Raw genomic sequence first — 25,888 nt, 5'->3', positions numbered from 1 at the left:
CATACATTTTAATATACTTGATATTTTGTAATGGGCTTCTGTCTTAATTGGAGAAGTGATTACAAAAAGTGCTACATAGCTTCGGCGAAATATTTTCTCTTGCAATGTGGAGTATTTCTAGAAAAGCTATATCGTTTTCCCTACGTTAAACAGACAAGGCACCAAAGGACCAAGCGGTTTTTTCTTTTATATGATAAAAGCTAGATCTTTGTCGCTTTTTCACTTAATGTTTATTTGTGTGAAATGTACACATTTGATTATTTTCTATTTTTGTGACCACTCTAATAATACAAAAAAAAAGTTAGTTTAATTTAGGTGCTCTGCCATATCTTCTATTATAAGCGCGAGTCTGTAATGTTATTGCCTTTGACGATTTAAGACAAAATGTGAACTAAATAGGGTTTAATAGTTCGGCAGTTATTTATTGTACAGATAACAGAGCATAAAATGCAGTCTTATAAAAAGTAATTTAGAATTTGGCTTGCATGAATGTGCACTTCAATGAAAGAGTTAAATTACAATGGCCTGTAGAATTTAAAGGTATGCAGTAAACTGGAATAGCCTATCTGACGGTAATACATTAATGGTATTCGAAATGTTCTCATCTTTGTTGGCCTATTAACCAGTCTTTTATAAAGCGGAGACAATTTCGTTTTGTTAATTCTTCATATAGGGCGAATGCGACAGAACTTCAAAGATAAATGTATATTTACCAGTGTGAACGCAACAAAAATGCAACCAGGGACGCCATTATGATGGCTGTAAGAGCTTACACATAGCGTGACCTCTCGGTGAATATATATATATATATATATATATATTTATTTTAGTGCACGTGACTTGTGTAGTCTCCATTTGTTTTCGAGCGTCCAGCACAGTCGACTGTTTCTGAGACTTTGTTATGCCAACGTAAACAACAAAGTTCAGAGTTAATCCATTTTCAATGAAAACACATTAATGTGTAAAGTTTCATAAGCGTGTCCTATAGAGACGGACCCGGTCTAAACGGGCGCCTTTTAAGAAAGAAACAATTGTCCAAAGCACGGAACAATACGAACAGACTAATAGGCCTACACACGTAAAAAATGTGTTATCAAAGAAGGTACTTAATACATTTAATTTAAAGCTAGATTCGCCTTAGTTGGCCACCTTGCACCGTACAGCCCCAAGTCTATTTATGTGTGTAGTTAAGATGGCCAGAGACCAGATTTGTAAGAAGCATGGCAGCTGGGGTAGCGCTGAGTAGGCTTTAGTGACGGCCTGCAGAATTAGGTATTCTGAAAGCGTGTATGGGGCTCATTGGCAACGCGTGGACTATACCATCGAGCGAGATAGCCTGCATAGATCCCAGTTCTGTTTTGTACAGTGTGGAATTTGTACAGCCATCCGCTATGTTGTATACAGTGAAGGAAAAGGTTTGATTCAGTCGGGATGCTTGAATTTCCACTGTCACGGTTCAAGGAGTGTACAGTAGTTTTAGGCACTTTGCCTCTTATGTAGGCCTACGTTATTTACTACTGAAATGAACACTGTTGATAATAAGAATGTGCTGCTAAATAGGCTACATAGTTGAAGTCGGTTTACTATGAAATTGTTTTATGAAAAATGTGATATTTAGTATTGGAAAATGATATGAATCATATTTTATTTTAGGCTATAGGGTTTATAACCGTATGCACTGATAAGTTCTGGGGTTAGGCAGAGAGAGGCCAATGGAGGTATTTCTGAATCTATAATTTCTGATGCATTGCTGTAATTATGATTATCAATAAAAGGTAATGGCCAAATAAATTATTTGTAAAAACAGATCTACACTACTTACATTTGATTACAACTGTATAATTACAAATAAAATTTTACGGACAAAGATTAAATGAAAATTGCATTTGTGAAAAATAATGCAGCAAAGCAGTTTTTCAGCTGCATGTTTCTGATACACATGTGGGGAAATGAATTCTCAGGAGAAATTTTGTATGGTTGAAATGCTATGTAGAGTGCATACTAATGTGCAGCTGAGTGTGTAACATTTGGATAGATGTCTAATTGCCTTAGTCATCACCTTTGCCTCTTTGTATTTCAAAATTTCTTTCATTTGAAAAATACTTTTAAAAGATTTTCTAAGGACTTCTGGATCATTTTTGAATCTTGATTTTGAGTGTCCTGTAATAACAGTGCATCAATGTTATTATGTCATTTGGTAATACTGAGGGCATATGTCTTTATATTCCAAAAGCATATATGCATGCTTCTTCAGAGAAATAAGTTAATTTTAATGTCATTCAAATTGAAGTTTATCTAGTTTTTCCAAATGTACTGAAAACTGATTTACCACTGTTCACAGATGATATGATTTAATTAGTGGGGATATTCTGGAAATCACAGTAAAAATAACAGTACCTCAACACACCTAAAAATATGGAAAATATATTGCAGTTTTATATTCTTGAAAATGTATTTTTATATGCTTTGTTGCCATTGTTTTTGTAAGAAGTTTAATAGAGTTAATGCTTTCTAATATTTAGCACCACCAATTTAATCATATTTATAATATAGGCTAATACAGTTGTGTGTATGGTGTAGATTCAGTGCTGCCATTAAACAGTTAAGGCATGTCTATTTACATGATGACAATGTTCAACTTGCAAATTATTCAGTATCTTATGTGCAGTACTTTTTCTGCAGTAACATAATTAACAGTACTGACATAATCTCTTTGAAATAGTCTGTTTGCATTGAAAGGGATCACTTGCATTCTACTATTGGCTTTAGTGTATAGACTGTCAGCAGTTTGAAAACAAGTAACGTACATCAGTATTTAAGTGTGATTTTAAAGGGTGGTGTAGATCACTGCTGTGTCTCAGTGATATGTGGAAACAGTGCCCTGTGTTTTTACATGGCCCCTGGCAATAAGGCTCAATTTTAGTCTTAAAACATCGATATGCATTACAAACACACAAGAATAATAACAATAATAATTATAATAATAAAATAATAATAATAATTATAATAAAAATAATCATTATAATTATAATCGTAAAATACACTCTTGTATTTGGAAGGAACATTTGCTTAGCAAATATGAATGCTTAATATGAAGTTCGTACACTTCTAACCAAAATATTGTGAAGTTAAAAAATATATATAGGAAAAAGTACATTGAACTTGCATTTTTAAAAGGCAAAACCACGTTATGCACTTACAGCATTGGTACAAGCACACATTAAATAATATTCTGAAATGTGTTGTAATATAATTGATGATTAAAAACTTTGATAAAATGATGAAAAAAGAAAATTTGTGAACTTTGCAGAGATTACACAGAAAGTTCTATTACATTTTGCATGCGTCAGAGATGCTCTTTTGTGAGGGGGTGCCGGGTAGGGTGCCTGGTGGATCCCATAAACTCTATATAGCAGCAATGATGCGGAGTTGCTGAGGTGGGGCTGGGGGCCCGTGTGGCCCTCAGCTGGTCCCTCTGTTACGCAATTGTCTAGAGGCATGTAGTGTAAGGGTTAGAGCACTTGGCCTTAATGTCAGACGGCTTGAGTTCCACGTATGTCACTGTTTTGGTATTATTAATCAAAGCTACTGTAGCTGTTAAAATGAGTCAAACTACATGCATTGGTTCCATCTCATACATGATTCAGCTCCTGTAGCTGTTAAAATGAGTCAAACTGCATACATTGGTTCCATCTCATACAGGATTCAAAATGGCTTGCATTCGGAGTCACCCAAACTGCATGCAAGAAATAAATAAAAGGAAATCCATGTACTATGGAAACACTGAAAGGAACAAGTCAGTGTTAGAGCTGCTCTCTATGAGCTTCAGTGGGTGTAGACATTGGAGTTGTCTTGACCTCTTAAAGTTGATGGTGCTAACCCATTTGTACGGGTCTGAGACTGCGTGGATTTCAAGATTCATCTCTTGACTGAAATGTTCTCAGAAATATTTTGTGCAAAGATCACCACAGGAGGGAGTGTAATGGCAGGTGGGTGTAGTATCTCTGTGGTCTGGAAAAGCCTGTTAGCCACGTGTGGTGTACTGCTGTGTATGTGTTTGCTGTGTCATGTGGAGATCAGTTTATTTTCATGAATCTGTGCCATTTTACCAGAATATGTTTAAATCATGCTTGAATTAAAGCTGCACTTCATTGTTGTGGTGCTATGTGTGTGATATAAGCAATGTAAACGACGGCGATTACAGAAAAAAGGACTAGGATTTGTAATTTCGGGGTGTGGACGTGTCTTCAGGTTTTGTGTCAGAAGGTGCACTGCAGGTCGTAATGGAAGGCAGGATCTTGTGTATGGGCACAATCGTTCAGAGCCTGTTATGACTATTCGAAGACTCTGAAATGTGTACAACGGTTTGATAAAATTGTATTTTTGTTTTAAAATATTCTTTGAATCCTTGGAAATCCTTGGGAGTTGATCTTTCTTGGTTAAACTAAGACAGATAGGGAATTTGCTTTGTGGATTTATTTTGTAGTTCACACTGATAATATCCTTTGTGTTTCATGGAGTAGTTCAAAGTCTGTATAGATTTTTATCAAAAGGCAAAGAATGCATTTTGCTTTAAGTCACAGAAGTCACACTTAAACTGAGAAAGGTAGATTAAAAAATGTTATTTTGCTGTTAGTATAAATGAATGGAAATAAAAATATATTCTATGTACATTAATGTTTGTTTCCTAGTCTGCCTTTGATGACATTTTTGTGAATAAGTAAAAAATAGAAAAATGTGTAGTTGTAGTTTGCCACAAATATCTTTGATGATGGTGTAAACTATTTTAGTTGGTATACAGCAAACATTTCAAAATGAATGTTGATCCGCACCCCATTTGAAAAAAAATAGGCTTTATTGTATTAATTACTCATTAATTTCATTTGCAATAAAAACATTTTCTTTCAGCAATAATCGTTGAAAACCGGATAAACAATTTCAAATATGGAATAAAAATATAGTTTTGAATATTGCAGCCAGAAACAACACATAATACTTTCCCAGATTGTTTTATACAGTATGTCAGTATGTTGATGCCCACAATAGTTGGCAATAATGTTGGTGGTAAAAATCAAAAGCATTATTTGGGAATATTGAAGCAATAATGCTGAGGCAATACCATGCAATTGCACTGATATGTTTATATTAATTAGATTAATATACTGCATTTTAGACACTTATGCAATAAAAAGTGATGTTCTTCATGTAGCACAATAATGTTATTTTCAGTTTTCATTCTTAATATAATAATTTCACAAGATGTACATATTGTCGGGGGAAGGCCTGGGGCAAGTTATTTTGCGGTGAGATCAGGTTATTGTTGAAGGCAAACTCGTTTCACTGAACTGTTTATTTTAAAATATATTTTCCACCTGTGAGTTCTGGGGATAGATTTTTGATTGGAGATCAGTTCTGAAATGCTATACTTGCACAAAGTTCACTATAAAATCACAGTGCTTCAAGTATCAGAAGTGCTCTCTTGGTGAAACAGAATAAATGTGTTCTTGCTGAAGCTGATGATGGTGATGAACAATGCTTTCATATTAGGAGACATTAGTTTCACTAACTGGGTATGAAAGAATTGGATAATTATGTTTTTTATTCATAGTAAACATTTGCATTTCAAGTTAATGGCCCTGAGTGTTGTACAAAAGATCTGCCGTGTTGTGCATGTAGTAATTTCTGTTTAAACATATTTACTTTAAAATGGTGAATAAAAAAACAGATGCAGTAGGCGCCTACACATGTTCAATTACTAATATATTCATTTAAGTTCTGTGACAACTTGGTTTTGGAAAAATAACAGCCAGCTGATCAGGCCAGCTGGACATTCCAAATTGAGCATTTCTCCAACATCTACATTTCAGTCATTTAGCATTTGATCCATTTTCTAGAAAGTGCGTACTTGTGACTTATGGATAGGGTGGACATTTGAAATATTCAGATATTTGAATATGAACTGAATAGGTGAACTCAGTGCTGCTTTATTAGTGTCAACACAGTTCAACATTGTAATAGTCTAAGATATAATAGTCTAGGCACTGTTGCTGTATCTTCTTAGCTGCATGCATTCATCCTTTGTCTTTGTTTTTGTTAGATTTTTAGTCCAGAGACCATTCAGCATCTGGATGTGAAATTGAGTTATTTTCAGTTACAAAAGGGAAGTGCTTTAAGAGTCATATACTGCACATAATGAGCAGCGGAATGGTTCAATACTTGAAATGAAGTATTTATGCAAACTAAGATCAAAAACAGGCAAAAGTTGAGGGGCTGCCCAGAGGATCCCTCATCTGTGCCTTTTCTCCATCCGGTGGTGAAACAAAGATCCTGTTTTTACCATGGAGGGGGCAGAGGGAGGAGGTTGGCGCTCTAGGAAGGATCTCTGAGTTCGAAACCCCTCTTTCTCCACTGGGTCTGATGGTGATCAGGTGAGGGGACCAGAACCTAGACGAGTGTCTAGCAGACCCAGTCTAAAAGACTGATTGGGCTCCAGCAGGGTCTGGGGGGGGGGGTCCTAGCAAGATTCTGTATTGAGACAATTGTGAAATAAAAGCATGTAACAGTAATTGTGTTCTTTTTAAGTGTTTTCTTTCGAAGAAAGGACAGTTCAGAGCTCTGGACAATATGTAATCAAGAGAGGGACGGAATGCTTCTCTTTATGTGGAACACAGTAGACTTCCTATAATAACGCACCTTCTATCAGGAATTGCAGTTATAAAAAAATAAGTACACAAACCGAGCTAAAATTTTCCCCACATTTTAAGTGGGAAAGACAAAGACATAAAAACATATTTATGTTTACTGTATGGTGATGGATGCTTATGAACGCGGAAAGAGACCAGCCATCAGGGAGACTACATATATTGAAATTATTTGAGTGTAGTGTCTGACATGATTGATAGTGCTAAGTCAGAACGTTAAGTATTTGAGAGTTCATGGTTTGAGTACTAGATGACACTGAAGGGAGCAGCCCATGGTCCTGAATTGAAATTCTGACTGTGCCTGTATTGACTATAGCAGAGATTCCCACAGGGTGACCAGTTGCATACTTACAACTTTAACGGGTCATTCCAAATTGGGGAATGACAATGAAGTGTTTTACCCAAAATACATTTTAAAGTCGAATTCATACATAGGTGTCTATTTTACCACGGTATGTTTAAACTTTTATTCTGAAAAATGAATCTAATTGGATTACTATAATTGGTAAAAACCACATTAACACCAGAGCTGACACACACCGCCTTTGTGTTCAGTATCAGTCAGGGACTATGGTGAAAAAGGAGGATGCATTGTAAAGATATTGTTCCCCCTCGGTGGAGAGAGAGGAGGAGTGTGAGAGTGCACATGGTGAAATGCGATAGCTGTCACCTGATCGACTCTGAATTCATTAACACTCCGGCTTGTGTCCCGTTCCATCAGAGCCATTTCAGCTGCTTCTCCCGGCTCCAAACGCTCTTCCACTCCTGCTCTCCCCCCTCCATCCCTGACAAGCCCTTGGAGAAAGGCTGACTGGCATTGCGATCCCAGAGAACCTGTAGAACATTCTACTGTTTTGATAAACCCGGTGGTGCTTACTGGCTTACATTCAAGCATTGATGAAGTGCAATATGTTAGGCCAAATACATTTTTATTGGATATTGAATTTTTATTATTTTTTATTTTTTCTGTAGACTTGTCTGACCAGAACACATCAATCCAGAAACATTTCAGTTCAACTAGCCTCCATTTTGCCCCTAGTAGCTCTTGTCAGTTTTGGATAATAAATGTCAGTTTGTGCAACTAAAACTTACAGTATAATTAAGGAAACTATACAGAAAACAAAGGCCGTAATCACCGAGCGATTATGTAAAATCCAGTTGTAATCACACAACAACCTTTGACTCGCTTAATTACTTCTCATAATATTCCTCACAGTAGCAAAATAAAAAATCAGCAACATCACTTGTTTTAATGTGAGGCTTGTGTGAATGAAAACATTGTGATCCATCAGTATAGATCACAAATATCACGCTTAAATCCACTTGGTGTTCAGCTTCATATGAGGAAGTGTTCAGAGACCACTGCAGTCCTGTGACTATACACCTGGTGTGATACTTGAAGTGCAACAGAACAATCCCTGGTTATTCTGAGGTATATATCTACAATCATTATGGGGTAGAATCTGGGGGACAAGACATGTGTGAGCATGGAGCCATCCTATTGAATTAATATGGATACAAAGGGAATATAAATACTGCATATATCAGCTTTCAGAGGTAATCTGTGGAACATGAGTATTGGATTTGTGCGTCTGTTTACATTAAGTTGGATAATAAAATTATTGAATTACTTTAAAATTACTTAATTGAAGAGGTCAGTATAAAGAAAAGGAATGTAAAAAGAAATTTGAATAAAATCCATTAAGAATTATAGTTAATCACAAAATTAAGTGTCAGTCAAGGATAAGATGCTGTCTACTGAGGTGTGCCAAGTACAATGTTAAAAGCCTATTCAGAAGCAATACAAAAAAAAAAGTAAAAATGTTTCACAGCTACAAGCGCAGAAAGCCTGATCTGGGTCTTGGCAGAATGAAGCAGGGATTATCAGATAAATTCCTGGAATGGGCATGGACGCAGGCAGGCTGAGCCATGTGTTTGTCTTTACCGAAGGACAAGGAACAAATTAACATGACTTGAAACGTGTGAACAGTCATTAAGAAAGTGGATGTGATAAGTATATAAAATATACCCCTGGAAATAAAGGTAGACTGACCTGCAGCACATTACATGCAGGGATCATCAAATCTGGCCATCAAATCCAAATCCAGCCCTGGTTTTATTTTCTCCCAGGTAATTAACTGAACTAATTCATCTAGCGCTACTGATTGGTCAGACTGTCTTCACACCTGACACCCAGGTAAAGGGAGGGTGGAAAAGCAGCAGTTCAGGCCCCCGTTTGATGATCCGGTTATATTGCATGTGTCCTAATGCAGAGGCTCTCCTTGTCCATATCTGCCCAGTCTTTTAAAGTCTGCATGGGGAAGGGGAGGATTGTATCACAGAGAATTTGAGTTATTTGTTTGGTCTGCTGCTTGGAGCGTAGTGATTAATTTTACTCCCAAGGACAGGACTGTGGATTTTAAACAGTTCCCGGGCCCGTCTGGGTCAAGCACTTACTGACATTACGGTGCTGGTCGAAGCAGCAACTTGTTTATGCACGATTACGATTCTGCCATATTGCACGCCTGTTGTTTTTTACGTCAGAGAAACACACACAGCAAATAGTAAGCCCTCATGATTGAGGGTTGCATTAAGAGACCCATCAAGTTGAGATGCTTTTAAATAAAGTTCTTTTTTATTTTCAATTAAGTTTTCTCCTTAGTCTAGAATGCCCAATCATATTTATGAGCACTCATTGCTATAAATTCCGCTATTGGATGTCAGAAAGTACAGAACAAACTTAGTTTTAGTGATGAACTTGCCAATAAACTTGTAAATAAATATAAGTACTGCTTTTCACTGTTCATCAAAGGACAAAACAAGCCTCAGTTCCTTGTTTGCAGCCGTTTACGCCATGTACTTACCTCCAACACTTCCTGTTGATGAACGTAATGGATTGTGTATGTTTGTCTCAGTACAAATCATTGTAAATACGTTCAGAGCAGAATCCCACCCGCCGCCTCCCTACATTTATTTTTTGGCTTCTTATTTCTTTCATTTCCACGTATTATTTGTATAACTCTTTATTTGGAAGATTTTTGCACAAGCCAGATGCCACATCCTTATGGTTTAAAAATTAAAATTGGTTTTTACTTATTATTTAGGACAATGCATCAGAATTTCTGACGACTGGTTAATTGACCTTGCTGTTATTTTCAGTTCACTGTTGTCCTGTTACCATGCATATCATCGGCTAACTTTACGATCTTTACGCATGTTCCTCTCATTTACATGCTTACAATAGCTCACGTCTCATAGTATGTAAAAGGCTCTTGCTGGCTGCTTTTGCTAATAGCATAAACAGTGTGAGCTTCAGCTGATAGTCAGAAGTGCACTGCACCCTTCTCAGTGTATATTAAATAATCAAGGTAAGAGTGTGGACATGCTGGGCCTTGGCTTAGCATGCAGAGCTGCTGAAGGGTCGCACCGCTCCCAGTGCTGTGGATTCCCACCAATAGGACGTCACCCATGCCCTTGAACCTCCGGTCACCTCCTCTCCCCCACCCCTTCCCATCTCCACGGAGGTGGGGTGAGGATTGCGGGCCTGTCCCAGGCCCTGAGACTGGGGCTATGAGAACAGCTGGGGACCCCAGCAGGTGGGGCGCCCCATACAAGGAAGTGAGGACAGCGCCTCCTGCTGGCCAAACGCTCTCTGCCCGTCTGTCAGCGGAGCATGTGTTGACCCTCCCGCCCTCTCATTTGGGTTGGGGATGATGGCTGTATGCCTAGGGGGAAGTTGGATGTCAGACATGGGCACTGTCAAAGCCACCCACCTCACACGCACGCGCACGCGCACGCGCACGCACACGCGCACGCGCTTACGCACACACGCGCACGCACACACACACACACGCCTTCTCTCTCTGCTTTATTCTGCTCCTGTGTGGTTCTACATAACTGCACCCATAGAAAAGAGTAAGATTAAGGCTAATCTGTCTGAATTGGCTTCCAGTCCATTAAAAGAATACCATTTAGTTGCATATTCAGTACTTGAACCTTTTATCCTGAGAAAATGCTTGAGAGGGAAGGAGAGAGGCACGGTTTGAGTGCAGCTCTTTTACAGACAAGCTTTTATACAGTGCATCCGGAAAGTATTCACAGCGCTTCACTTTTCCCACATTTTGTTATGTTACAGCCTTATTCCAAAATGGAATAAATTCATTTTTTTCCTAAAAATCCTACACACAACACCGCAGAATGACAACATTTTTTGAAATTTTTGCAAATTTATTAAAAATCAAAAACTAAGAAATCACATTTACATAAGTAATTTCATGTTGTCATTATGGGGTGTTGTGTGTAGAATTTTTTGGAAAAAAATGAATTTATTCCATTTTGGAATAAGGCTATAACATAACAACACTGTGAATACTTTCCAGATGCACTGTATCTGGAAACTTGAATGCTACAGAGGAGGTTATGAACTTTTGCACCCTCTCCTTGACCAGGTAGAGCGGTGGGCTTCAGGTTCAAGCTATGGACAACAGCAGTTACCATGGTAACCCCCGATAGCACTCTTCAAAGGGGGTGCAGGGAGGAAAACGCATCACGTCCACCAAAAGCGCAGCGCTACCAGCGTACCAGACCAGCCCAGGCAGCCCCATACTGCAGCTTCGCAAGGGTCCACTCAGAAATGCTCATTTCAACCGAGCTAAACATCTGATACTCTACTTATGATTCACCCCATCCCTATTTTGTCTCTTTATGGGCTCAGCTGAATTTGTACATTTCTAATTAGTCTGCGTTTTGAGTGAATGAGGATTTTATTTTTACGGATGTTACTGTGGCACGGTCATTTTCCACTTATTAATATTTAGCAGTGCATGCAGTGATCTTGACCCTCCTCATGACAGGTGATAGCTCTCCATTGTGAGCTTGGGGAAAGTTTCTGCTCGAACTCTTACACCGGTGCATAGACAGGACACCAACAGCAAGAGATTGTTTGTGGTAAAGAAAGGGCAAGTATTTGCATTTGTTGCCAGGACTCATTCAGCTTTGAATGAAGCAGAGAACCAGCGGTCTTGGCAAAAGCGTTAAAATATGGAACCATCTCTCACACTTGGCTGCTGGGGGTCTGAATGCCTTTAAGCGTTAAGGATGAACCAAAAAAAGCCTAAACACATCCCAGCGGGTTTACTGGTTTAAAAAGTGGCTGGAAATAAATTGTTTGAAGCAACTTTCATTAATGTGTTACTATAATTGAAAGGAGAAAGTGAGTCACGATTGGATAAAATGACATACCCCACTTCAGTTTGAGAGCATTTCTGTAATGCTGTTTACATAAGGTTCCAACCATATACATAAGATTTAATGAACAGTAGCTAATTTTAAACACTTCAGAAATGGTATGTCTGCTGGCAAAATTCAGAACAGTAGATTGATCTCACACTCATGTAAAGGCACTCCAATTAGATTCTGTTCATTGGGTATTTCTGTATTTAGGTTTCTGTACTTATAAAAAAAGATTAAAAAAAAGAAAAAGGAGTTGTACAAGATAAATGGAACATTTTTTTTACTCTCAGAATTTGTCCTTTAACGGAGTGGAAACTAGAGAAGAGGCAACGATCTGAATTCTAACAGTAATGAAACTGTAGGGGTGCTGAGCCATAGGGTCAAGCCTCTTGGGTCCAGTTTGTACTTTACAAAAAATAAAAATAATTTACATCTCAAGAGCAACTCTCTTGTCTTTGACACTGTATCTTTGTCACTCGAATGTCACCTCTACTTGCCTTCAGTGTGAGCATAAGCAAATGAATACATTTAATGAATGCTGAATATATTCAACAGGACTGACAAATGTTTCACAAACACTGTTTTATCGTTGTGATGCATCCTTTGTCGTCTTGAATCTCACTGCTCAATGTTCAGCAGAAAGTAAGCCTCCAGCGATGCACCCTGTATTGTATTTTCCTCAACACGCAGTGAATCGAGTGCTGCTTATCTTGGTGAGCTGTTGAATGGGCACGCTGAGCAGAACATGCAACTGGTACACTCACAGAAAAAATTTAATAAATAACATCTCAGAGCAAATGCATTGGAATCCCTTTGTTTTTGCAATACACTGATAACATTTGGGCATGAGATAAAAAGATGAACAACTGTTCAGAATTGCAGCTTTTGTTTCCTGGTATTTACAACTAGGTGTTACTAGAACTACTTCAAACACTTTGAATCACCTTTGGTATCAGACCACCCAATTTTTAGATGAGCAAAAGTATTGTAACAGAGTATTTCAGTAAATGAAAGTAAATAACACTTAATATTTGGTAGCATATCCCTTGCTTGCAATAACTGCATCAAGCTTGCAACCCATTGACATCACCAAACTGTTGCATTCCTCTTCTGTGATGCTTTTACAGGCTGTTACTGCAGCCTATTTCAGTTGTTGTTTATTTTAGGAGGTTTTCCTCTTCAGGATGTGAAATGCATGCTCAATTGGGTTAAGGTCTGATGATTGACTTGAGCCAGTCTAAAACCTTCCAATTTTTCTCCCTAATGGAGTCCTTTGTTCTTGGCAGTGAGTTTCGGGTCATTGTCGTGCTGCATGATGAAGTTCCTCCCAATTATCTTTGATGCAATTCTTTCTGTAAGTTGGCAGACAGAATGTTTTTGAGTTCTGAATTCATCCTGCTGCTACCATCATGAGCTATATCATCAATAAAGATTAGTGGGCCAACTCCAGAAGCAGCCATGCAAGCCCAAGCCATGACACTTCCTTGACCATGCTGCACAGATGAGATATACTACATTTTGGATCGCAAGCAGATCCCTTCTTTCTCCACACTTTGGCCTTTCCATCATTTGGTAGAGGTTAATCTTGATCTCATCAGTCCATAAAACTTTGTTCCAGAACTTTTGTGGCTCATCACTCTACTTCTTTGCTTATTGTAATCTCTTGCTACTGATGAGTTGTTTCCATCTTGTAGTATAGCATCTGTATTGCTGGTCTCTTAGATGAGTTTGAGTCTTCTTCAAACAGTTGATTGAGATACCTTCACTCTTGCCCTGTGGAAATTGCTTGAGATGTTACAGACTGATTTTTGGGGTTTTTCCTTCACAGCTCTCACAAGGTTTCTGTCATCATCTGCTGTTGTTTTCCTTGGTCGACCTGTTCGATGTCTATTGCTCAGTATGCCTGCGGTTTCTTTCTTTTTCAGGACATTCCAAGTTGTTGTACAAGCTATCCCCAAAGATTGTGCAATGGCTCCGATTGATTTCCCCTCTTTTTTAAGCTTCAAAATGGCTTGCTTTCATGATTCCTAACACAAATTCAGTCTTCATAGGCCAAACCCAAGGCTAAAACGAAGAGTAGACATTCAGAAATATTTATTGCTTAACCAATCAGTCCAACAGCACACATTTGGGAAACAAGAAACACCTATCAGTCACGTGCCAATACTTTTGCTCACCTAAAAATTGGGTGGTCTGATGCAAAAGGTGATATGTTCCAAGTAATTTAACGAATCTAGATAAAAATACCAGGAAATAAAAGCTGAACTTGGGATGTCATCTCATGTACAAGTTTTGGCCTCAAACTGAATTGTCTTCAGTGTATAGCAGAAACAAAGGGATTCACCTTGCTGTTCCAAGAATTTTTTTTGTTTGATGCAACCCATTAGAATTCCGTTTGTCGGAACTGGTAACACACAGAGGAAAGCTGTCATTCTAATTGAGGATGTGCGAGCCCTAATAGCTCCCTGACTCTCCCAAGGGGACATGTGTGCATCCTCTCTTAGGTCAAGGCCTTGGATCAGAGAGAGAGAAAAAGCACGAAAGCACACCGCTCTAGGATGGGAAGAACCAAACCAAGTTGCCTTCCTGCAAAGACCTCAACATGGATCCATTGAGCTAACGTGATAAATCAGAATGCAATTGGAGCTCAAACAGGCAGACTGATCGACAGGCAAACATGTGAAGAGACCCCTGGCTTTGTTTCACATGGACCATGCCGCATGAGTGACCATCGCAGACAATTTTATTGACCGATAAGGATCCGACTAAATTATTCATTTGCATTTTTGTTTGTAAAGAAAATAAATATTCAGTTCCTCATTAGCCATAACACCAGTATAAACCACAAATAATGGGAATGTTTAAGCCGAACAGCACTGCTTTAAAGGCCTGCATAGGCTAAGCAACCAGGACCCCCCCCCCCCAAACGGCTTGCTTTCACTGTGACTGGAGACTCATCCGTCAGTGAAGATAACTATTGATTTGTGATTTATTTCTGCGCCTAGCTGGTAAAGCTGGAGAAATCACCTGTATGCGGGTGTAAAGTGTGTGTGTGTATATGTGTGCATGCACACACACACACGCACATGCACACGAGCGAGTACTCTTGCACCGAGTGATTTCTCCCAGAAGTGGCTTCACCTGAAACGCAAAGACCCCTCACACTTATCTGTTTTGGTGTCCATTTGCATCAGTGTCTGTGTCTGCGCTCACCATGCATAGCCAATTACACCAGAGTACAAGACTGCCTCTGTGGCATTGCAGGCTGTTGCTAGGTTACCAAGTTGCTTTGGTGTGCAGTGTGTGTTTTCTGCACAGAACCGAAACATGAATGTTCAGGGCGGGAGTGCCGGAGGATCGGTGCCATTGCTTACTCCTCGCCCCAGGGCACCTATATCAGCACACTGCCCTTTTTAGTATCACTGAGGTAAATTCAGCAAGAGCAAATATCATATCGGAGATTATAAATATACTGAATAGATCTGCTGGTGGTTGTCATGGATTCTGAGACTCTGAGGAACAATACTTAACACAATGAGATTCACCGCAGATGTTAGGAGGGCAAGCTAAGATCAGCCTGTTATCTTTTGTATGGGCAACTGAAGACTATTGAATATTAAAAATAACTTGCTGGTCTGGTTACATCAGGGCTACGGACGCAAAGGTCAATATACAGTTTGCAAATGCAAGAGACATACAACTGATTCCTTCGGTAAATGTAGTTCTTCAGGAGAATTCTCGGTTTTACAATACACTTGCTCAAGCTTGGAACCAGCGTGGCATCCCTTCCTGGTTTTATTTTAATTTCCATTGATGTTTGCTCCCTTCACAGTTGACCAAAATTGCACTGCTGCAGTAAACAAAGCATGCTGTTGCTAGGATACCCGTCACCGGCTCTCTCTGTTGGGTGCCCAGTGCAGTTCCATCAGGCCCAGGGTACTGTCCTGGAATGTGCAGTCTGGATTCAAATCTGCCCGTCAGCAGTGGTGCCGATTCTCAGAAACCCACACGTGTGTTGTCTTTACCTGCCCGAGTCTGCTGGGTGTTGCCTTCAACTGGTTCCCCTTCCTTCCCACAGTATGCTGTGGTGGTCCAAAGGCTGACACTTAGCCCTACACCAAAAACTGTAATTTTGCTCTGCCCTCCTGACATATTCTCATTCCTACCAAGCAAATGGAAATGTGGAGAGGTAATGGGAGATGGGCATAATGGATGAATGACAGGAGGAATTCTGGATTCATGAAATGAACATTGCACTGAGGGAGTATTAAGCACCACAGGTCCCATTTATAGATGGAAAGGTTTCCACCCCTAGCTAGAAAACACCTGACACACCAGCGCTTGCATGTCACAGCGGGGGCAGGCTATTGCAGTGTACAGAGAATGCAGAGACAGCCCATAGCACTGAACAAGCTATGGGACATGTACCCTGATGTCACGCAAGATCACCATCGCGATCTCCAGGGGTGGGGAGACCAGGAGCGCGGAGGGGTGCTGTGCCATCATCCGGGCTCATGCAGGTGTCAGCATGTTTGGCGGGAGAGGGGTGGAGTTTAAGAGGAGGTCGGGGGAGCTGGTTTGCACCCGTCCCCTGGTGATGTGGCCGTCAGATGCATGCAGCGACGGGCTGAAGGGGAAGCCTGTCGCTGCCAGGGCTGGCGGGAGTGGACGCCAGAGCGAGTGCCGAAATGCCCGGGCACTGCCAAGCGCCGCCAATGCCAGGCAGCTGCGCCAGCCAAGCCTCAAAATGTGCCGTTCGGTTTCGTTTCTTCCTGCCCAATCTCTCAGTTTTGTTTTGTTTCCGCCACAAGGGGTGTCTCTTATTACCCTCTCTTTGTCTCTTTTTAGTCTCTTTTAGGGGCATTGTTAGGTATTAAAGTTTATTGTTTATTTGTTTTGGTCAATACATTTTTGCAATGTTTAAATAAATGGGACATCATCAAATCTCTCTCTATATCTGCCAACTCCTACTGCCTATGCCTACCTCGCTTCTAATACCACCAGATAATGCATATCCATATTTCTAGCTTTGTTCATTGGATTAGCACAGTCATTTTTCTATTGTCGTGTGGCAGTAGATGACATTGGCTGGCTGCCCAGTGGTGTCAGACCCAGTGGTGTCTGGGAAAGATTTTTTTGCTGGGATCAGTACAATCTGGGTTAAGTCGTAGCAGAAAGTTACAGTGACCCGCAGTGACCCGCTTTCCATGTGATGGAAATATTTAGCTAGTCTCACAAGGCTATTAAATTAACAGTACAACAATACTATTAAAAATTCACATGGAGAACAGCGATCACGCGCAATTGTGATCCTGGCGTTCACATAGCAAAAATACAGTTACAATATGACCTCAATATTTTTGGCTCATTCCATGCCAACTCCAGGAGGGTGCACCACAACACCTCTTGGACTTTTTTATTTTGCTGTGTTTTGGTGATTCCTGAAAATGTGAGCTTCATGTTCAATTTCTTTTTTCCGGTAGAGCCATTTAAAAATTTTGCAATGAAAACGTTAAAGCCCTACATCTTAAACAAAAATAAGCTCAACCCTCTACTTTGGATATGTTGAGGTTACACCCTTAATCAACTTTTCTAGAAAGATTTAGCCTTGATACTCAGTGGTTGTTTATACAACACTTCTAACTATCGTAACATTATACATGAATGTTTACATACCTGTAACACCTTTATAATCTAAAATGAAAGAGTAATTGTGGAACATTCCACTTTTTAAATGGGGTTTAATTTATTTTAAATTGATGAATGATATATGCAGTAATAATCTGTTCACTGTGTTTATTGTTTTGGTATCACTCCAAATTCCATTTGAGAATAAACTTCTTTTTTTACTGGGATTTATTGATAATAATCCTAATTTCAAATAACAGCATCAAGAAATGACTTGCAACATATTCATGTTTTATTGTTTTGGTATCACTCCAAATGCTACTTCACACATATTACAAAATATGCAATTAGGTTGTGTAACTTTGGCAATTAACTATGTATGATTAGACATTACATTTGTACACACATCAATCCAATAGAGAAAATAAAATGCACCATTTTTGTATGTTTAAACTTTATACAGTAATACAGTAATTTTAAGTCATTTCACAATGCTGTGATTTGAAATTTGCCCTTTTCAATAAATCCCCTGAACACTTTCAAATAGCATTTGGAGTGATATCAAAACAATAAACCAAATTAACTGATTTATCAAATTTATCAAAGATATATGCAGTAATAGATTAAACTCTGTTAAAAGGTAGAAAAGTCCACAGTGGCGATACTGGTAATTGCGTTCAGACTCCAGTTTAGATTATTGGGGTGTTACAGGTATTTAAAGACGTGTGAAGTTACGATGGTTCAAATTTACTAAAGCTAAATCTTCATAGAAAAGTTAAGGATGTAATGTCAACATATCTGTTAGAGGGTCAGATGAAATTTCTGACATATGATATTCCATGGGTCATGTTACCCTCAGCTAATGTTATTACTAATGTGTTTATCTTTAAATGTTACACCTTTCAAGAAAGATTTTGGAGATACAGTATGACCCCCGAAATTGGCCCCTGGTGAAAAAAAGTTGCATTTTTAGGGCAAAATATCTCCAAAACAAAAGTAGATGCATGTTCTTCGAGGCCAGATAAGAATTCTACATACAAAATTATTTGTTCATACAAATCTATAGATTTTAGGGCTTTCACCTATGAAGTTGTGGACCTCTAAAAGTCACATTTTAGAGCAAAACAAAATGAAAAAGAAAAGATTCCAAAAGGTGCAGTGGTGCAAGCTCCTGCAGTTGCCATAAAATGGCCCCATTATATGTATATTTTTTAATTCATTCATTTTTGCCATTGCCATCTCCTAAAGTCAATACAGCCTTTGTCGTGCGACTGCAAAGACAACACATTCATTCTATGATCGAGAAGTCAGAACAGGCCAAAATAATTATGGGATGCCATGGGGTTATGAGCCATGTATAGTATACGTCACCCTCTGATGGATTTATAGTCATACGTGTTAACGCAACGGAAATATATAAAAACTTTTATATCTTGAGTTTTTAGCCACCGATTCATAGAATTCAATGTGTAACTAGGAGACTTTATAAAAAAGGAATGGAAGAACCATGTGCTGTCAATGCTCTCCTAATAGAGTGCTAAGAAGCCACTGGCAGAAATCGCACCTCATTTCTGTAGCGTTTCACAAGTCATCGTTGCTGTTGTCATGGTTACTACCGTTTAAATAGATACAGTAGTAGTATTTGAAACGTATGGTGATCAGAGATATACTGAGCACTGCAGACGGGCATTTTTCTGGCTAGCTCAGACAGTCAGGCATTATAGATAGGAGCAGGCCAGGAGCACCAAAGGTATATCGGTAGGAAATGGCCGCAGGTGAGGTAGAGCTCGTAAAACAGATCTGTTAAAAAGAAGAGACGCTGGAACCTGCTGAAGACCAGTATTGCACTGTTCCTTAGTGCCCTCGTTGGGAATAACTGGGCTGCTTTTGGTTGGCACAGGGGCACAATTACATGACTGATCAATCCCTTGATAGAGAAACAATATGTTTAATTAAATATGGATTTAATACTGCTCTTTTAGTTTGTCATAAAATCCCACTGTTGACAATGGCAGGGAGTCAGCAACCTGCAGATTTGGGGCAGATTGTGATCCTCTTGGTTGCTGGTAGTAGCTTGTCCCCCGCACTTTTAGTCTAACACAATAATGTCAATAAAGAACTGTGATACATGACTTTCTGGTTGTCGTAATGCAGTTACTGTTTTTGCATCACTGCTGTGTATTTCTCATTTAATTTACCATTGTCTCGCAGTACTTTTTTTAAAACAAGATATGCGGAAGAAATAGCTTTATATATTTAATATTGTTATTCTTTAAGATTAATTCTGTGGCAAATGCTCGTTAGCCATCATACTGTAACAGTGTCATTGAATGGATATGGAATCACTGGCTTCTGATTGGTCTTATTTGTAGGGGCATGTGCTTTGGAACCTTTGGCACCCAGATACTGTATCTTTTGCAGCGTTGAGACCATTTTGTTTTAGCCACAAGGGGTGCTGCTGCTCACTTACTCACCAACTCTCTTACAACTCACTCTTTCTTTCCCTCTCTCACTGTTTGTCACACACACGCACGCACACACCCATGTACGTACAAACACGTACAGCACACACACACTCATTATTTTAGCTTTCTGTGAGGACCTGCGGCCCTGGTCAGGATTTAGGTGATTAAAGCGGGGATTAAACCCTGACGGACATTATGGTACTCCAGCCACTTCTGAGTGACGTGAACAGATCACGGGCAGTTTGGGGCGGGGCTCTGCAGTGTGAGAAGCTCTCCGGGTTCCTCCTCTGCTCTACATGCTTACAGAGTGGGCTCAAGGCAAGGCCCTTCTCCCCAGGGCATCACAGACCGGCAGAGTCCACCAGGACCGACTGTTCCAGTCAGCCTGGGATTTCTGGGACGGGAACGCAATACCTGGGGACGTCCTGTAGACGTCTGGCGTCATGTTTCATATTTCACAGCAGTGCGTGACATGTGATGCTTGATGATCACTCAGTATTGTATTTTACAGTAACAAGCACATTATTGTTTTTGCCTTTGTGTTGTTAGTGCAGTATACATGTACAGTTCAGTCTACAATAGAACACCAATTTATACATTTAAATAGACAGTACCATAAATTGCTACTGCATGTCACTCAGTAGTTTCTCCGAGTTGTGGAGTATTGTGTGATAAATTGTGGCACGCTTGGCTGGGAGTAGATGAGGTGTGATTGACTGACAGGAGACAGTTTCTCCCTCCCTCTGTGCTTCCTTGTCTTGTCGGTGTCTGCTGGGTGGGGCTGGCTGAGATTCTGTTTCCCCTTTCCTTTCAGCCTCTCCCTCGAGTCCAGTTCAATTGCACTTCAATTTACTACATTTAAATAAGAGTAAAAACAATGACATTAATGAGTGAATAATGATGCTTATTATTAACATCAATAATAACCATCATAATCATAACAATAAAGAAAAACATTAAGATTAATATAATGTATAATACATAAAGTGGTTGGTGGCAACTGTCCAAAGCGCAGTTCATTCAGCCGTGAATGATATCTGCACCATATTAATGACCTATTCAGCAAATTGCTGATGCAAATAACCATGCTGAAATACTGAGCGCAGTTGAGAAGTACAACAATATGACATTTTTAGTTTGGAAGCATTACTTTTCATCCATCAGATCAGCCTTCATTTGAACAAGGGTCCAGCCAACGTCCACCTTCACTGCTGCACTAGAAGCAGCACCTAGTCTCAATTGTATTATTCTTAATTTAAAAACTGGTCTTGTTGTCAAATTATCCCATCTCGGTAAAGTAAAGTGAGATGGGTTTTGTTCATAGCCGTTTTGGAGCTGGTTCAATAGCGTTAATTTAACCAGTGATTAAATGGTCCTTCAGCATACTTCAGCATCTAAAAACTGGTGTATTTCAAATGAAAGATTTATTTAATTCATTATTTTGAAACACTCCAATTTCATTTTCAATAACATGGCATCACTAGTTGTCTGCATATTTGTTCCCGTACAATAAAATTGCCTAAAGTATAAAACAAAAATTACAGGGGCAAGTTAAATGTCATTGTATTATTGTATGATTGCCGGTATTGAAAAAAACTAAATTGTGAACCCAAAGATATGGAAGGAAGATTCACATTACCGCTACCACATTACCAATTGGTAATTTGCGATCATCATTGTAAATTCGACAGGCTGTATTTTGAGCGCCTTTTACATTTAAAAAAAAAAGGAAAAAAAAGAAAAGTCACTTTTGTGCCTACATGAGAATTTCTGGTATGTGTTTGTTTGTCAAGTGGGAGGTGCTCTGCTGATGCCCTACACTGAGGTGGTGCACGTGAAGGGTTTATTTAGTCCAACCTGTGGGCCCCTCCACCCGGCCCAGCCCCCAGCTGCTAATCTCAATCCTGACAGATTAAGGGAAGAGATTTCGGGCAGGTCAGCACAGTAACCACATAACCACAAGGAGAAGCTGCCGCAGTGCCTCTCCATCCAGGCATGCTGCCCGCTAGAGCCACTCTGTGTAGGCAACGGAGCTGCAACCGGGACCTTTCTGAGAATCCGAACCGTGAAAAGCATCTCTGCTGAGCTGGACCGTGATGTTCCCTGTGGAAATTCCCCGCGGTCTGGCGGCTGAAGTAGGCGAGAATCCGGTGTGATTTGGAATGGCTGGAGCTGTGACTTAGGTGGACTTGAGCCTGATGCATCGAGACAGGTATCGCATGAGCTCTCCACTGTGAGCGAATCCTAATGGGACTACCAGTCCAGCATTTTTACTTGCACTGCAATGGAGAAAATGTTTAGGATTTTCAATAGGCTATTTGGAGAAGTTGATTCTTTCAGTTCAACTTATATCAAATGGCCATAGTAGATGCATGCAACAATGAGAATTCACTTATAAAAATAACAATGCAAATGATTTTCGCTCCATTGTTCAAATATATTTTGTGCTGATCTCCCAGTGAAACAATGCTGTAGGTCTAAAGTATTTGGTACATAAATGATTATAATACAATGTTTCCTCCTTCTGATATAGCTCTAGATGTATGTGTATGTGGTGCCTGTGTGCATTTATACATTACAGGTGTCCAACAGTACCCTTTCATCACCCCCACCGGGTTTCTTTGTTTTCCTGGGTCTCTGATTGGCTGCCTCCAAGTTTAATGCCGATTGGCTCTGGCAGGCAGTGAAGGGTGGGGCAATGTGCAGGAGGTGTGCATACTGAGAGCTGCAGCTGGCAGTAGGGCATTGTTCTCAGCGGATGTTGCAAGATTGGTGCACTGTCACCCTGATAGATAGCTCTGGGAAATCAAGACACCGGGAGCTTTTGTCCGTCCGCTGAACTGTGCCGTGTTTAGTTACAGGGCGATAATTTGTTTGTTATACATTGTTATCTTAACGGGCCCTGCAGATGTGAATGCGAGCCCCATTCTCACCCAGGGGCTGGTGACATACGGAATCTATGTTTTTTTTATTTTTTTTATGTGTCCCTCTTCCCCCATTTCATCCCTTTTGATACAGCTGGGGATTGCCTGTGGTTTTTTGGCTCTCCCATTGTTTCCTTGCACACCAGCAGTTTGTTTGCTGCTCCCGTTTGGCTGCTCCTCCTTGATCATTATGGCAAAGCATCTCTCATCACAGTGCGACATACAACTTATTTAGGAAATGTAATTCTGCCATTTGATCCTGGTACGCGATGCATGTTCTGCACATGGTGGCATTTAAAATGCCCAACAGCCTCATGAGGTTATTCAACATCTGCAGCAATACTCAGCAGAGCAATCCCTTATCCTGCTCATGATGTTACTTGTGTATGCAAAAGCTACTCCTCCTGTACTCTGTACAAACGATCTCATTCAGTCAAAGTACACACCCATCACTTACAGCAAGGATACTCAATCTTACCCAGAAAGGGCGGGGTGGGTGCAGGCTTTTGTTCCATCCAAGCAGTTATGCATCTGATTCTACTAATCAATCGTTAGATTCTTTGTGAAGGACCTTAATTAGTAGAGTCAGGTGTGTAATTGCTTGGTTGGAACAAAAGCATGAAGCCACCCCGGCCCTTCATGGGTAAGATTGAGTATCCCCGACATACAAGCCTATACACTTTGGCACCATGCTCTGTGTGTGCGTGTGTGTAGTATTACTAGTTGCTAAGGTGAGAAATGGCAACACATGCAAACCAATTCATCTTCAGATGGCTCTAGTTTTTCTGGCTTGAAATACTGTTTACTTGTTGACATGTAAGCCTTGTACACCCTGTGAAGATTTGAAGCCATTTATAAAAATGTGCTAAAGTTAGATGATAATTCTTATGTACCTGTAATAAGTCTGTCAAGATGAAATCACTCATCACCTGAAGGTGTGATGTCACTGAGAAAAGTGTTGAGTGCGTGTGAATTATGGGGAATGCATGATGCTTGTTTTGTACGCATATCTAGATGTCTTACCTGTTGGTTCAAAAAGTTGAGGCAAAGTAACAAATTCGAATTATCGTTTGGGAATTCAAAGAAATGAGTAGTATAAATAGGCTTCTGAAGTCTTCAAGACATTTGAAATTTCTTGAAAACATTACAATTACTCAAATAGTCTTTTTCAGCAGTTGAAGGTAGGACCATCCCACCCAATCATTACCTGCACTGTGGTGCTTTAGGTCTGCCCCATTAGGGCAGTTTCACAAAGCTGAACAACAGAATAAAAACATGGTTGGGAGCAGATACATGTAAAACACTGGGATAAGGCCCCCGCCTCATGCTGGGTATCCAGCTGATAGACTTGACACAACGTGGGGTCTGGATCAAAACCCAGGCCATGTTGTGTAATTAGCCACAATATCACCCACAGAGGGACGGTTTTAGTCAGTATGCCCCCTTCTCAGTACCAATGAAACCGCAGTAGTAAATACCCCGACACCATTTGTACTTTAACCCAGTAACTGTGCAGCTCACCTGGTGGATTCAATTAAAGTAGCAGTTGCTTATATGGATATAGTTTTTCCTACTGCAAGTGGGTAAATGGACACAACACATTACAATGACACAAATGGCAGTAGTGTCTTAGCTCTATGGTAAATATGAATGAAGTGTGGGGCGAATGTCTTTTTGCACATAGGGTTCTCTGAAAACAATGGGAGTGTCGGCCCTGTACACAGGATTTCAGAATGGTTAATGTGCTTAAGGGCTTGAGAGACGAAGCTGGAAATGGGGTTAATTCAGATTAGAGCGTCCACACTATCCTAAACTCAACCAGTACTCACATGCTCAAGTGCAGCCTACCACGGTATCTGACCATACCCCTTCCACCAAATTCTCCACAAAAGCTGCACAAAAGCTTACCCCCTCCAGCTGTACTGTACCAAGACAAATCGGTGTCGAGGATATCTCCTGGTCCTGGCATTTTGCTCGGCTGAAACCTGTGGTGTGTTTGAGGGATTTCAGTGTTACTACATTATCTCATTTTGCTTGGTGTGCCTTTTTTACTCTTCACTGTAAACATGAGGACTCTATTGAGGGGCTTTGGAATTACCCTGCTGTTTTATTCATTCAATAGATTTGTGGACTCTCACACAGTGGCACCAACTACAGCTGACTATTTCTGCTACAATGGAGATTACAATGTCCTTCAAATTGTGTTCCAGACGCTTCACTTTTAAAATGTATTGCATGGCTGACAATAGGTTTACAACCACAGGAGCACAAACACGGAAAACAGGGTGGCATAACGGGCAGGCTTAAAAAGACTTGGCAACAAAGTTGCCCTCCCCACTACGCTGCATATTAATGCTCAACTGCTTCAGGGAAAGGCTGACAATCTCTTTGGCGCTCTCAGGCTCCAACGGGAATATGGAGAAGGCAGCATTGCTACCATCACCAACAAGTGGCTACAGAGCCACATTCCAGATAATGAAGTTTACCTACAGGGTATTCAACATCTTCAGGCAAGATAGAGACCCTGGATGTAACTTGCAAATATTGTGGTGGGGGTATCTACTACAGGTTAACATCAGTGGTATGTTTGTACAGTCTATCTTCCATGCAAATTCCCACAATTTGTCTTCACTGTTGTAAATGTTTCCCCAAGAGCCAATGTTGACAGAGCAGCAGATGTTCTATTTAATTTGACTATGAGACTATCTCCCTGATGCCCCCATCCTTTGAAACTTGGGAAGCTCTCGCCATAATATTGACTGATACCAGTATACAGGCGGGTGGTAGAACGGGTGAAATCTGTGGAGAAAACTGTTCTTGGAACGAGAATAGTATCACAAGGGTGCTTCGACTACCATACTAGACTACAGCGTTACATTTAAACAAACTGACAGACAGGCCTCGTAATTCAAAACACACTTCCAACAAAATGACTGCT

The 25,888-nt window shown here is 40.0% G+C and overlaps 1 protein-coding gene across 1 annotated transcript in view; it reads left to right on the top strand.

The window, feature by feature from the left end:
- Positions 1-25,888, top strand: part of LOC133116813 (insulin-like growth factor 2 mRNA-binding protein 2) — a 56,610-nt gene that overhangs the window by 1,910 nt on the left and 28,812 nt on the right. The window lies entirely within an intron of this gene.

This window comes from Conger conger, chromosome 17 (assembly GCF_963514075.1).
Source record: "Conger conger chromosome 17, fConCon1.1, whole genome shotgun sequence".
Taxonomy (NCBI): domain Eukaryota; kingdom Metazoa; phylum Chordata; class Actinopteri; order Anguilliformes; family Congridae; genus Conger; species Conger conger.
This window is presented reverse-complemented; position numbering and strand designations above follow the sequence as displayed.